Genomic DNA, 12,328 nt, shown 5'->3' with positions numbered 1-12,328 from the left:
GAAGGTAAACAGATAACGACAGTAAATTTAGCCTATTCTCTAAGGCCTGGCCATGAGGAAAGAGAGGCTGAGAGTTCCTAACATGTTAGGAAAGGAGGTTTTGTTTTTGTTCTAAATGTCCCAGAGTCATGAATATATTGCATTACTGAAGAGAGAGAGTAAACAGCTGGAGAGATTACAGAAATAGGAGAAAGGAGATGAATGAGAAAGAAGTCTGAAGAAACAGAATTTAGAGGAGATTGATAAAGTGTGAGAACCTGGAGGGGGATCATGTCTAGAGGACTGAGTTGAGTATTGTCCTCAAACCCAAGGAGTGAATTTCTTCTCGCTAAGGAAGTAGATGCCCAAAGAATGTTTATAAAAGGAGGAATTGAAGTTCTTCCTGAGACTTCTAATTTCTCATGAAGAAGAAAAGTAAATTGCATTTTATTAGTCATATTAGTATTTTTCATAAAGCATATGATTTAGTATGACTTAAATGAAGAGTATACACAACTGAATCATTTATATATATCCTTATATTTTATTAGCTTCAAGGGTATAGGCTTTTACATACTTGAAAATACTAGTTGTAGATGTTTAAATAAAGGTTAAAATCACAGTTCTTTGTGCCAGCTGGCTCAAATTTTTTTTTTCAGTCTTCAATTACTTTGTGCTTTTATCTTTTTTTTTTTTTTTTTTTAACCACCAGAACTCATATACATAGTCAAGTCTGAATTTCTTTACTTGCAGCTGGCTTCTCCTGAACTTAACATTACCTGGCAAAGTCCTGGGGGCACCAACTGGTATAGCTTATCTAAAAGTTCATAAAATATGATGAATACAAACATTTAAATACAACATTGAGGATGAATTGTTTGAAATATGCATGGGTCTTTAAGCCCAAGATGTTAGTGAAATCAAGCTAAATGCAAAATAATCAGAACTTTTGACAAAATCAAAAATGTATCTGGAATATGATCTCCCTAAGGTGAACACAAGACGTGACTAATAAGTGCTATAAAGATATACAGTTATAATTAAGTGAACTACAAATCTATTTTGTTGTGGTGTAAAACACTTTCAGAGATGAAAACATTACTTATAACAATTTGCACGCTTGTAAATCACGACCTCAGTAAATCTATAAGGTTGCATTATAATAAGTAGTTATGGATATTACAAGTAAGTCATTTTTCCTTCTGGCTTTTCAGATTTAGGGTCTTGTATTCAGAAATGTATACCCGTTTGGGACACAATATTCTGGAATTTTTAACAAGATATAAAATTTCATTTTCACAGAAAGACAGCCTCATTGTAAAGACCACATATCAAGTAAATGAGAAAAGATATGTACATGTGTTTCTGGGTGCTTAGAGGGGGAAAGCAGAAAAGGGAATTGAAATAAGAAACAACTAGAAAATAATCACCCCATAAAAAGTCAACCAGTGTCTCCAGAGTAATAAATTATAAGTTGAGGGAGCAATTTAAAACCGGAAGTTAGGATATAATGCAACTTGTAAAGTTAAAATATTGTAAAGTTAGAATAAGAAATTTAAAGTAATCTTAAGGTGTGAAAAAATTTAGAACTATGCCTTTTTTTTTAACTTTTAAAAAATGTACTTGTGCTACTAAGTATAAAGTTCCTTATGAATTCAATCATCTAGAACATATTAGAAAATATGTTTCCTTTATGTTATATATACACACACACATATATATAGGGGGTATGTATATATGTACACACACACAAACACAAACACACACATAGCACACACAGAGGCAATTTGTTGTTGACGCCTAAATGTTGTGTTGAATATTTCCTACATTTTGTTTTTACATTGTAATACTACCTTTTCAGCCTGATTAAAGAAATTGTTTCAAAAAGTCACCATATTTTTAACACTTAATGAAAACAGAAGATGCAGGTAGTAGTGAAGGAAAGAAATAAGATTAAATGAAGCAACCCATAACTTTTTTGTCCGGCATTGTCCCTAAGCGCACACAGGGAAATTTCAAAGTTCCTCAGGGTCTCCCTTATATTTTCCCTCGCTTGTCATTCACAGTGGAATAAAATCCTTGAGCTATGGAGCTACCTGATTCTGAGGTCAGGTCATTTTTCACTGAAAGAACTATTTACAGGTTCATTCAAAATATCAATTTTTGTAGTAATTTTCATTTTATATATTTGCAGTAACTTTGGCTATGAACTAAATCAGAGTCACAAATTTTAAGGTTGAAAGTAACCTAGGAAATAGTCTAGTCTAATCCATTCATTTTAAGTGCAAATTTGAATGTCAATTGTAATGCACAGTGTACCATACTACATTGCCGCTTGTTCTTTCAACAGCTGTCCACTTGGAGCAAGCTTTAGGAAATATGAGACACAAAACATATGTTCTTACTTGCATTATCCTTTGTGCCATTCTTGGGACACTTATAAAAAATTATTTTTATTAAAATTATAGGCTATGCACGGTGGCTCACGCGTGTAATCCCGGCACTTTGGGAGGCCGAGGCAGGCGGATCCCCTGAGGTCAGGAGTTTGAGACCAGTCTGGCCAACAGGGGGAATACCCCGTCTCTACTAAAAATAAAAATAAAAAAATTTAGCTGGGCCTGGTGGCACACACCTGTAATCTCAGCTATTCCAGAGGCTGAGGTGGGAGAATCACTTGAACATGGGAGGTGGAGGCTGCAGTGAGCCGAGATTGAGCCACTGGTGTCACTGCACTCCAGCCTGGGAGACAGAGCAGGACTCCATCTCAAAAAAAGAAAGAAAAAAAAATTATATGATCTGGCCCTTGAGAGAGCATACATTCATACAATCATTTAATTATGATTTTTTTTTAAGACTGAGTCTTACTCTGTTGCCAAGGCTGGAATGCAGTGGGGCGATCTCTGCTCACTGCAACCTCCACCTCCTGAGCTCAAGTGATTCTCCTGCCTCAGCCTCCTGCGTAGCTGGGATTATAGGCGTGTGCCACCACGCCTGGATAATTTTTGTATTTTTAGTAGAGACAAGGGTTCACCATGTTGGCCAGGATGGTCTTGAATTCCTGACCTCAAGTGATCCACCCACCTTGGCCTCCCAAAGTGCTGGGATGACAGGCGTGAGCCACTGCACCCAGCCCATTTAAAAATATTTATTGTGCTGTTTTTATTGCAGTGTCTTGTGCTTATCTCAGCTACTAGAGAGTCTGAAGCACGAAAATCGCTTGAGCCAGGAGTGCAAAATCAGCCTGGGCAACAAAGCAAGATCCCGTATCAAAAAAATTATTGGGCTTCTAATTTGTTCCGGACATTGATGTTAATCCAGGAAGCTACAATGACAAACATGAAGGAAATGGCTCCTGATCTAACAGAGCTGCCTGAGAGTAAGACAACTTGGCTCAGTTAATAACAATAAAGTGCCATAAGAATCTCTGACTGCTATGTGGAGATTAATACCAGTACATTTTTATCTATAATCCCACATAAAAAAAACAGGTCATTTAGCTTTTGAATTTTGAATGTTTTTAGTTTCATTTTTTTTCACTTTTTAAAACCAATAAATTTTACTTATTTATTACATTATTTATCATAAATTTCTATTTATAAAGTTTCTTTTACTTTTCAAATATTTTTTTCTTCAAATATTCTAGGTGCCGAAAAGCTATTGATTTGACAAACCACATTACTAAATCCATTCCCATTAACCACAAAACAATAACTTAAAAGATTCAACCCATGATTAAATTGCAGTTTAAATGTTAACAACTGAAATTAATTTTAATACGCTGCTACCTTGTTCATTTTCCTATTTGAAATTTTCTATTACTACTTTAACAAAGAGAATATCAACCATGTTGTCTTTATGGATTGCTCACTTATTCAAATAGCTATTACTCATCTACTAAAAATAAGGTGAATAATAAAACAAGGCTTTCTGAAACTATATATCAAGGAGAAAGTTTTATAGCTTTAGTATTGCTTACAAATCAATTCCTTAGAGTTGGCCTGCCATTAGTAGCTTTTAAGACTGCCTAGAGCTGTGTCATTCACTGCTATTTTGACACGTTAATGCACTCATGTTATGTGCAGGCTGACATAACTTCTCTCTAGTTCTATTACAATAATTATCAAGACCCTTCTATGAGACACGCAAAGTTAAGCAAGGTGACAAAGAGTATGTAAATACTCAAGTATTCCTGGAGCATTCATTTAAAAAATGACAGTGAATAATTAAGAAACTATAAAAACACCAAGATAAAAACTATCTGGTGAGAACCTCATCAGAGGAAACAAACCATGAATAAAAGAGACAGTCACTTAGAAATGAGGGCTGGTACATTCAAGTATTCATTTTCTTTTTATAAAACAATGTTAAAAGTTATGACATGATAACACAAATCACACATTAAAACCCTATGACTTACTGGCAGTTTTAAATGCAATGAGTATACATTTAAGAAGTATATAATATGGGAAAAATGAAATTGCCTTCAAAAATAATATCACCTTTGGTGGGAAAATAGACATTATTCTTTTTGTGAAAAGTGAAAGTACTGTATTAATGTAAATTGGTAAATATGATCCATTCAGGGGGACAAAAATTGGCTATTGACAATAAAGTACTTAGTTTGCTTTGTCTATTCTCCCTTCTACATTTCATACGAGGCTAAATGAACAAACATGCTCCAAATGAACTGCCTGTTATGTTACTTCTGTCAAAAATAATAAATGCCTTCCTACTATCCATTTTGTCACATTAAAACAACATTTTCACCATCCTGGCTCTCTACCAGCTCAGGTTCAACACCATCCTTTTTTACTTCCAATCTGATGCTAATGCCAGGGAACATTAACAAGTTTTGATGTTCCCTCATCAAAACTTTTCTTAGAAGTGCTTTTCACTTTCACTTTCTTCTTATTATATGAATGACCCAACTATTTGTAGAACTTTAGATTCTAAGGGACAGTAGAATAAAAAAATGAGATATTTTCTCAACTTTAAAAAATGTAAAGCCAATAATAAAAACAGTGGTTTAGATTTAAGACAGAATAATTAAAAATTATAATAATTACAGAGCTGCCAATACAGATGGGGGAAGTAATTAAAAAGTCGAGCATAGAAGAGATAGAAAAGTGAAACAGAAATCAGTAAAGATCCTGTACCCTGCTTTTCACTATCCACCACAGGGAAACCTTCAAAGATGGTGGGAAGGATGCTTATCATCTCTGATAAGTGTGAGGATCCAGAGTGGAGGAAATCAGTGCTCTCTTCCCATCTGCTTGCCCTGGAAGGTATCAAAGTCTAGAAAGTTCCCCAGAATTTCATGTCACAGGAAAACAGAATTGAGATAGCTATGTGGAGAGATCAGTATAGGCAAACCCACTGAGACACCCAGAACTCCAGCGAGGTATGGAAGGACTGCCAAATTTCCCCTATTGTGAGAATTTTTTTTTGAATGAAACATAGATCCAACAGATATTGAAGCACCCTTATTATCGTAATGAAGGACACTAGAGAAAAATGGGATCAAACACAGATGCAGAAACCTCTGCAAACTCTAGCATACAGGGATGATCCTGGTCAAGAATGTACTAACTCAGTAAATGATAGCTCTGAATAGAGGATGACATTTAAGCAAATATCATGTTGCATCACTAGCCAGGACATGACACTGGTGGGAACTAGATTATTCCAGAAAAGAAAATGAGGGAAGATCAAAAGGGGACAAGAGGAGAGAAGGAAGAGGGAACAAGAGGTGGAGAGATGAAGAAAAAGGAGAAAGGACAAGGGATAGGTAATTCCTGAAATAAACTAGTTGAAGGTTCAGGCTCTTGAGTCAAAATGTCCATTTCAATTCCCAGTTTTATCTTATTTGTTGTGTAAACTTGAGTAAGTTACCTAGTCTTTCTGTACCTCAGTGTCCTTATCTGTAAAATAGGTATAAAAATAGCACCTACTCCAATGGGATGCTAGAAAATTAAATGAATCAATACATATGAATAGGGGGATAAACCATAAGAAGAGTAAAGCTTTTGTGTAAGTGGAGAGGACATTCTGGCCAAGGACAATGGAATGGTTATGGTATTTCCAGTCACAAGTAAAAGACAGTTGGTGGAAGTGAAACAATTGTATAGAGGAGAAAATGAGCTAAGTATGGAGTATTTAGAGTCTGAGTTTAAAGGGTCAGGACAAGGACTTGGCATTACATCGCCAGTGGTCTACATACAGAAAGTCTAGTACAAGTAGGTATGCGTTCAGTGCATGAACAAACAGATGTCAATGATGGCTGTTAATTGTACACTATAAACTAGACTTGACCAATCCCCAAGTCAACAGTATAATAGCTTGTACCAGTCTCTACTTGTGAACTCTGTATGATTAAGTGAACAAGTCAGAAAAACTCAAATAATAACCACCTTTGGATCCTCTTACAAGAATAAAAAAAAAAGGTTCAGATTTTACCATAACATTTAGTCACAAGTAATTAAGTCAGGCTCTTGTAAATTTCTTCTCTGTATATACTGGTTATAGAATCTTTTTAAGTTCCAGGTCTAGAATATTAAAGAATGCTATCCAAACTGCCAAGACAGTTTTAGTTTTGTGCTCTAGAGAAGATGATATTTCAGAAAAAGTGATTACAATATTTCCACTTCACAGATCTGTTATAAAATTTAATTAATCTTCATAGGCACTCACAAGAAACACAAATATTGTTTCTCTTTTAAAAATTATCTTACATGGAGAATACAAAGCTAATGATAATTCAGCTGTACTTAAATGTAAAGGGTAAACTGTATTTTCAAATAACAGAGTTTGGGGTTTTTTTTGGTTATAGAGTACGTGAAAATATAAAAGAAAAATATTAAAACTACTCTTGGTTTGATTAGATAAGTGTGGGGTCAATTTTTTCTTTAAAACAAAGGAGTCTGAAAATTAAGTTCAGACTTTTGATATTTATGTTATTAAATTTTTAAAAATATTCCACTTGTGATTTTATAATACATATATTCTGATAAAAAACACTCCACTGTTTGCTACTATTGTACATTATTAAACAGTATATTGCAAAGAATAAAATGAAATATATCATTTCCTCATATATTCCATAATCAGTACGTCATGTGAAATAGTCTTTTTTACCTTGAGCTGATTAATGTTTGACTAAACAAATAATGAATGACTTAATACAGGGCCAACAAATCAACAGCAGAAGATCAAAGAATTTTAAGAATGAAGGAAACTTAAGAAATGTGCCAGGCCAATCTACTAATTTAATTGATTGGAAACCACTCATATTCTGTTGAGTCAGTTGTCCAGTTTGATATAGTTAGAGACAGACCTAGGATAAGAAGCAAGTATTAGAAGGTTCCCAGTGCCCAGAGCAGTGCACCTCTGTAGAGCATTCAGGATCATTACTCAGAACTGACAAATACATAAACTGATACTCAGAAATGTACTTTAGACAGGATGACGTGAATATGACAGTGAAACTGGTACCAACAACAATGATAATGAAGGCCTATTACTTATTTTACATTATTTTGCTCTCTTTGGAATAACTTGAAAAATGATTAAGAATATCATCTTCAACAGAAATATACTATGATGTAATTTGTTCATATACAGCTTAAAATATGTAAAATAGAACAGAATCCTGAAGTCAAAAACAGGATGAATTGAAATTCACTTTAAAGAAAAATATCTTCCATGTCCCAACTTAATTATCATTAAAAATAGGTAGGTTAAAAACAAGATACCCAAGCTGTTCTCTGTGATGCATGCCTGTAGTATCAGCTACTGGGAAGGCTGAGGCAGGAGAATCACCCAGGCCCAGGAGTTCATATCCAGTGTGGGCAACATAGCAAGATACTATCTCTTAAAAACAAATCCAAGTATATCTTATTAAAAATATTAGTGGTAATGAGATAGCTACCAGTACTACAAAAACACCAAAGTAAATATGCTTTAAAAATAAAGCCTGGGCCGGGCGCATGCCTGTAATCCCAGCACTTTGGGAGGCCAAGGCAGGTGGATCACGAGGTCAGGAGATCGACACCATCCTGGCCAACACAGTGAAACCCTGTCTCTACTAAAAAAAATACAAAAAAATAGCAGTGCGTGGTGGCGGGTGCCTACAGTCACAGCTACTCAGGAGGCTGAGGCAGGAGAATGGTGTGAACCCAGGAGGCAGAGTTTGCAGGGAGCTGAAATTGCACCACTGCACTCCAGCCTGAGTGACAGAGCGAGACTCTGTCTCAAAGATAAATAAATAGATAAAAATAAAAATAAAATAAAACCTGAATTTTGCTGTTTCCTATAATCCAAAAATATAATTTTTTCTTAAACCTGACTCTACCTACATTCATGGGAGTGGGGAAAAGATACAGTAAAACTTGGTAATTACAAATATTAAATTAATTGAATAATATTTATACAAATGATTAGTTCAAGACATTAAAGTCTTATTTAATAATTTGATGCTACTACTAAAATAGGAAAAGAATGTCAGCATTAAAACACATCTTATCATTGCTGGCATTATCATTATAGTTCCCATGTGTTTTTCTTCCATTGAGGAGTAAGAAGAAAATGTTGCTATTTTGTTATAATCATTACTACTTTTCTTGTAGTATAGAGTTTAGAAGGTTTATTTTGTAGGTTTTTAAACTCATAATTTCAACAAGTTAGACACTTTTCCCAGTGTTTTACAAGGGAATCTGGTAGAAATGAAATCATTTTAGTAAACTTAATTATTTTTTTTCACTATGCAAGTAATTAATTTTTTCACTATGCAAGTAATACTCACTTAGCTATTTGAACTCAACATGTCAATATATACTTACTTTTAGGATCATTAGTGGGACTTGAGTCATTTATAATAACACAGATTTTGCTAGGTTAATCTGACAAACCAACCTGGAGAGTATGTGCATCTTTGTCTAATCTTAAGTAATAGTCTTGCTGATTGAAGCAGACACACAGAGATGTTAGGAAGCTGTCTTACACACGGACAAGGAAAAGGTTTCAGTTATACTGGTAAATGTTGTGGTTGGGCAGATGAAGAATAAATGAAATACTAGCATGTCCTGCAGGGGTTTTAAACTTAAGCACAATGGTTCACCATCTATATTGAATAACTTAAACACATTCATATTTCAAGGCAGAGGCTTGGAGAGAGAATCATTCATAAGTCTTCTCAGCTATGATATTACAATTTTAATTTTTTGAAATGTCATGTACTTCTGTATCACCTAAGATGTTTGTCACACGTGAATGGGAGAGTTTCTTCCACTATACTGAAGTAGCTCCTGAAAGGAGCCAGCTAGTCAAACAATTTAAAATGTCATGATTTTTAAAGTTACACCTTTAATGTATTGCAAACTATTTTCATCCACTGTATAAATAGCACATGGTATTTGACATTTTTCTACTATTTTATGGCTTAGACACATAATCTGAACAAAAATTTAGTTCACTGTGCTATAAGAGTGGACAGAGCATTTAGGAGCTTTGATATCAGATAGATTTGGACTGTAATAGAGTCTCTTCTACCTACCAGCTGGATAAATATTTTAAATACTTAGTCGCATTTTTATCATCTATAAAAATAGAGATCATATCTGCACATCCTAGGGTAGTTATAATGATTAAGCAAAATAATTATTATATAAAGTCCTAGCAAGCACATAATAGATCCTCAATAAATATGAGTTCTCTTACTTTACTATTTTTTCAAAACTCTTTCAAGGCAAGGCTATGTAAAATGTAATTTGTGATTATCAGCAAATTAGTAGCAGTGAAGAGTGATTAAACAGTTAAAAATTGTTTATTAGACTTGACAGTCTCCAAGGAGTAAGTGTTTATTAGAAAAAAATGTTTATAAGGTAACAATATGGTTTTCTGTGCAACTATTTGATTTTCTACCAGATTCCACTGTAAAACAGGAAGGTTAGAAAAATATTGCTTAGCATCAGAAGGAAAAAACATTGGGGAGTGAATGTGTCCTCTGTAAGCTGAAATAACTATCTTATTTCATCCAACAACAAATTATGGTAATTCATCCTTTATTTAGAACCTATTATGTGGCAGACACTGCAGCACTTAATGCTGGCAAAACAATGCCAAACAAATATCTATCATTACAGATCCTGAGGGCATACGACTTTCAGTAAAGTGAGAGACACAAACATGATTAAAATAATCACAGTGATAAGTACAGAATTAAAACGTCAGATAAGATACCGGAATCTCTGAAGGAGGAATAAGACCTGGGTTCAAGGGACATGGAAGATTTCTGAATGAAGAGAATTTTTCTGATCAGACATCCAACAAAGTTCTAAAATTTGGTGACAGGAGTAAGCAATGGAAACCCCAGATACACATCCCAAAATACTGGAAAGTTGAACTATAGCAAAATATGTAAGAGGTCTATCTATCTTACAACATAAAAGCCAGCAAAATAGGGAGCAAAGGAAATTAAGATAGACCTGGCTATCTACTGTTTAATGTGTCCAATTTATAATTTTTACTGATATGATCTCCCTATAGTAAAATTATTTCAATGAATTCCTAAACTTATCACTACAGTTATGCCAGACTTGTTTCTTTTTAGTTGGTGGTCTGAACTTTGTAATGCAGAGTAAATAAACAAAAAAGGTACAAATATTTATAGTGCTAATTTTCTTGAAGGAAAATTTAAAATATCTTTGAGGAGCAGCATTCATTTGCTGTTATATTATTGTGATTCTTTTTCTCAACAGACAGCTGCTTGTTTCATCTCCTTAATTTACTTTTGTCTTCTATTTACATTAATGATACCTTGCTTCTTGTAGTTTCGTTGAAATCCAAAGGATCATCAAGGCTCTTATCCCAGCCATCTTATTTTTATGGCATATGAACAAGCCAGTTCATTCTTTTTTTAATGGAAAGACTAACATATTTTCATCCTACAGTAATCCTCTTTGTTGGAGAATAATTTTTCTGAATTTCTTCCTAGTGACGGTCATCTTGTCTCCAATGCTGAGTTTCTCTTTGGAAAAGTTTGTACAACCAGTAACTGGTCTTCTAAGCAGAAGCAAGCTAACATTCTGAGAACGATTCCTCACACTGAGAAGTTTTCTTCTTAAATAGTGGCCTGTGTTTATGTATTTTCTCTTCAAGAATTCAACTTCAGTGCCTCAAACTGATTGAAACATCAAGTCGACTTTCAAAGTATAAAATTGTTTTAATATAGAACCTGCACATTATTTAAAAATTCAACATACTATATTCAAAACATACTATATTTCATAGAGACCTTCTTATATTCTACATTATTGAAATGATCCATTTTTCTCTAATTTCCAGAGTGATTACTTGAAGATATTATTTATAAAAGAATGAACATTTGGACCACTCCAGCATTTTGCTCTAATTGTACTATGATATGCTTTCAAAAGCACAACCATAAATATTAAATTTTATATAAATATTTTTAATTTAATATAATTTACTTTCACTTGAAAATATCCAGTTTTTACTGCTATTTTAAAAATTACAATTGCAAAGAACCATCACAAAAGAAAATACATGGGGCAGCCATAACCTGAATAGTACCCAGAGTTTACGCAGGACTAAGAGAAGTTTACATTTAGACAAGTCAGAGCATATAGACTTCGCTGAACAGCTAGGACATTTGGTAGAATGCAGACGGGTTGTGACTCAGCAGCAAGAACAATAACTGTCAAACAAAGGCTATTGTAATCTAAAAAGGGCTTCAAAACTCCTCAAAAAAAAAAAAAAAAAAAAACCCAAAAGAAGCTGACTTACAAGTAAATTAGCTGCTTGTCAGAATGAACATCTATACTGCTCAAAAAAATATAACAGTATCAAGGTATTAAACAACATAATAGTCATACCGCTCAGGAACCAAACAAAAACTATCGTACGTGTGAATAAGCAGGAAATTGTGATCCATAACTCAGGAAAATCAGTTCATAGAAATGAACCCAGAGTGTCTAAGCTGATAAATTTGGCCCACAAGGACATTTAAGGAGCAACTATAAGTATATTCAAAAAAAGAAAGAAAAAAGTAACTAGATCTCATTGTGGTTTTGATTTGCATTTCTCTAATGATCAGTGATGATAAGCTTTTTTTCATGTTTGTTGGCCGCATAAATGTCTTCTTTTTTTTTTTTAACACGGCAATTTATTTTATGCATTATTTAAATCTGTTGATTAAAAATGTTCAAAAGGCAATTTAAGAAACACTTAAAAATACATTTTTTCTAACTTAATGATAATCACTTAAAATAAGCAAGTCACCAGACATTCTTAAACCATTCATAACACCATTACCTTAAATAATTTTAAAATT

At 33.8% G+C, this 12,328-nt stretch overlaps 1 protein-coding gene and 1 long non-coding RNA gene across 7 annotated transcripts in view; one reads left to right on the top strand and one right to left on the bottom strand.

Moving 5' to 3' along the window:
- Positions 1 to 3,281, top strand: part of LOC139362364 (uncharacterized) — a 52,032-nt gene extending 48,751 nt beyond the window's left edge. The window contains exon 3 of the long non-coding RNA XR_011621157.1: positions 3,148 to 3,281. This is a non-coding gene — a long non-coding RNA (uncharacterized lncRNA). The remainder of the gene's footprint in view (positions 1 to 3,147) is intronic.
- Positions 1 to 12,328, bottom strand: part of LOC105486404 (sperm tail PG-rich repeat containing 2) — a 657,812-nt gene that overhangs the window by 77,637 nt on the left and 567,847 nt on the right. The window lies entirely within an intron of this gene.

The sequence above is a fragment of the Macaca nemestrina genome, chromosome 3, assembly GCF_043159975.1.
Source record: "Macaca nemestrina isolate mMacNem1 chromosome 3, mMacNem.hap1, whole genome shotgun sequence".
NCBI classification, from domain to species: domain Eukaryota; kingdom Metazoa; phylum Chordata; class Mammalia; order Primates; family Cercopithecidae; genus Macaca; species Macaca nemestrina.
Note: the sequence above shows the minus strand (reverse complement) of the source record. Positions and strands in the feature narration are given on the sequence as shown.